General features: G+C 41.6%; 1 pseudogene; it reads left to right on the top strand.

Annotated features, from left to right (window-relative positions):
• Window positions 1-1,230: 1,230 nt before the first annotated feature.
• LOC135543780 (protein mono-ADP-ribosyltransferase PARP15-like) lies at window positions 1,231-2,204 on the top strand (annotated as a pseudogene).
• The last annotated feature ends 1,036 nt before the right edge of the window (window positions 2,205-3,240 follow it).

The following is a 3,240-nucleotide window of genomic DNA, read 5'->3' on the forward strand; positions in this document are numbered from 1 at the left end:
TGTTAAGCTTGAAAGGGCTGGTAACTGTGACAGCATGGAATTCAAAGGAGGCGATAGACAGATGGGTAAGGGGAGAAAGAGAGAATGACCACTTGGGAGAGATGAGGATCCCGGTGCCACCACCCCGCTGACCAGAAGCTCTCGGGGTGTGCGAGAACACGTGGGCGGACGAAGAGAGAGCAGTAGGAGTAGCAGTGTTGTCTGTGGTGATCCATGTTTCCGTCAGTGCCAAGAAGTCGAGGGACTGGAGGGAGGCATAGGCTGAGATGAACTCTGCCTTGTTGGCCGCAGATCGGCAGTTCCAGAGGCTACCGGAGACCTGGAACTCCACGTGGGTCGTGCGCGCTGGGACCACCAGATTAGGGTGGCCGCGGCCACGCGGTGTGGAGCGTTTGTATGGTCTGTGCAGAGAGGAGAGAACAAATCAAACCGTTGTACTGTAATGAAGTGAAATGAAAATGTGATACTACCTGTGGAGCGAGGCGGAATGTTGACCGGGTTGTTGAAGTTCAATTCGGAAGACGTTGGCTAGCTGTTGGCTAGCTAGCTAGCTAGCAGTGACTCCTACGTTAAGGACGACAAATAGCTGGCTAGCTAACCTCGGTAAATTAAGATAATCACTCTAAGTCTACACACTCTAAGCTACACAATTACCTTGGAAGACAGCAAAGACAACTATGTAGCTAGCTAACACTACACTAATCGAGTCATTGAGTGTAATAGTTTCTACAGTGCTATTGGACGTTAGCTAGCTGCTGTGCTAGTGGACGTTAGCTAGCTGCTGGGCAGAAAGCAGTGTAGACTACGTTAGGACGACAAAATACGATCAGCAAAGACAACTATGTAGCTAGCTAACACTACACTAATCGAGTCGTTGAGTGTAATAGTTTCTACAGTGCTAGTGGACGTTAGCTAGCTGCTGTGCTAGTGGACGTTAGCTAGCTGCTGGGCAGAAAGCAGTGTAGACTACGTTAGGACGACGAAATACGATAATTACGCAATTATCTTTGATACAAAGACGGCTATGTAGCTAGCTAAGAAGAAATTGCTAAGATTAGACAAATCAAACCGTTGTACTATAATGAAATGTAATGAAAAGTTATACTACCTGCGGACCGAAGTGTAGATGCGACCGCTCGCTCCAACCCGGAACCGGACACTTGTGTCTGTGTCTTATGTGTATGCCCTTGACAGGATGTCCTCATGCTATTTAGGGTGTGCTTATGTAACATGATAGTGCATCTGTTTCTTCAAAGTAAAGGAAATATTTGCAATAAAAAGTAATGGCCTGATGATTGATGTGTAGTGACCTTGTTGAACTGAAAGAAAATGTGTTTTCTGCTACATTAAAGGCAGCATAGATTTTGGGGAATTTTTTTAAAGAATGGAACTGTAATTTCGTCAAACCATGGATATGTGTTATCCTTATTCCTTTACTGTTTGTTAAATATTTAGCTAGGTGGAATTGCACTTCAGTAATAGATAAATCACTGTTGATTTCTACATGTTTTTTGTTTGCTATTTGAAGATTGTGAATGAGTCCAAAACGAAGCACTGTGAAAGAGCTACCAGATGAGAAAGAAACTCCTGGAGGAGAAGAACAAGCACATAAACAATCTCCCAGATCAACAACCATGGCTTCAATCGCAGCTACGCTGGAAAACATGGTATGAGAATGGTCTCATGGAAACATGTCTGATGACCAATATTCTTTACTGTTATATTGAGACCTCTTCCTAAGAGAGGAGGATCTTGATGAAGAGAGATAAATCAATCTGATCAACTGGGTATCATTGTTATATATATTTTTTAAACCCTTTAAGTACAATATATTTGTTGTCCAGGTGCTGCAATTGGCAATGGGTCATACTTTGCTGTGGACTCCAGTTATTCAGCAAAAGTGTACTCTAAAGCTGATGCACAGGTGATCAAGCACATGTACCTGGCCAGGGTTCTTGTTGGAGACTACACTCAGGGACAAGCAGGCTTGATCGTTCCTCCTGACAAACCTTCAGGGCAGGATGCTGACTTGTACGACAGTGTCACAGACAACACCTCCAATCCAACCATGTTTGTGATCTTCAGTGATTTGCAGGCTTATCCAGAGTTCCTCATCACATTCCAGTAAATCAGATTTGACTGTACCTTCATTAGTATATCATTACTTCACAACAAATTCCAAATGTCTGTGTAAAGGGTTTTAATGGTATGTGGGTTAGTTGTTATAGCCATGTCTGAGGTTAGACATCCTTAGAGTAACTACTCTTTATAGAGATAAATGTTATTGCTTAGGGCCTGGGCCTGGTTGGATAAAACATCTAAAGTTAATTGTCTCCTTATCTTTTCCCGTAAATTTTACTTAACCCTAAGTCAGTTGCACAACTATTTTAAGGCAAATTTCCCCCTTATATTAAGTGAAAAGGTTAAGGGTGCCCATGAGGTCCCTTAAGTGCTCCATTCATTATTTGTGGAGGTTAATATCCATGGCTACAAAGCTAATTGACTAACAAGCTAACTTCTCAGTAAGTTAGCTTGACGTGATAGAAAGTAATAGAAACAAGTTGAGAAAAAAATTATGTTTTATTATCTTCTGAATCAATTTTTTTCTGCAGTATTGAATGTAAAAGTTCTATTCTACGATCTCTCAAAATGAATGATCTGATAAATAATCTGTTTGACATGATATTTAGTCAGGGAATCAGGTTGTCTCCAAGGTAACCAGAGACTCTTTCTGCCATACATGCCTTCAAACTACTATAAAACCCTTATTTAATTATGCCCTTACCTTACGAAATGTTTGGACAGAGGGGCTCTGTCCAAGTTATTCCTTAAGGTAAACCCTTAACCCCTAGATTCTATGTCCGTGCCACAGAAATCTAAAAAGCATATTAAAAAAATACCCATAAAATGCGTATGTTTAAGCTAAAAATACAGTATCTATTTTTTGCACCGCATGTGCCAATGTCACCCATCTGCATCTGCGGGGAAGGGTGAGGAGCTAGAGTGGTGTTTGTCAGACTATGAGACATCCTGACAATCACTCTTCTCACAACATCTGCAGCGTCTGAACGGTTTGGCCTCCAAACTAGTATGACACCTCTACGGACAGATGAGACTCCCATTGACACGTACAGTACCAATCAAAAGTTAGGACACACCTACTCATTCCAGGGGTTTTCTTAATTTGGACTATTTTCTACATTGTAGAATAATAGTGAAGACATCAAAACAATGAAATAA

The sequence above is a fragment of the Oncorhynchus masou genome, chromosome 8 (genome assembly GCF_036934945.1).
Source record: "Oncorhynchus masou masou isolate Uvic2021 chromosome 8, UVic_Omas_1.1, whole genome shotgun sequence".
In the NCBI taxonomy this organism is placed as follows: Eukaryota; Metazoa; Chordata; class Actinopteri; order Salmoniformes; family Salmonidae; genus Oncorhynchus; species Oncorhynchus masou.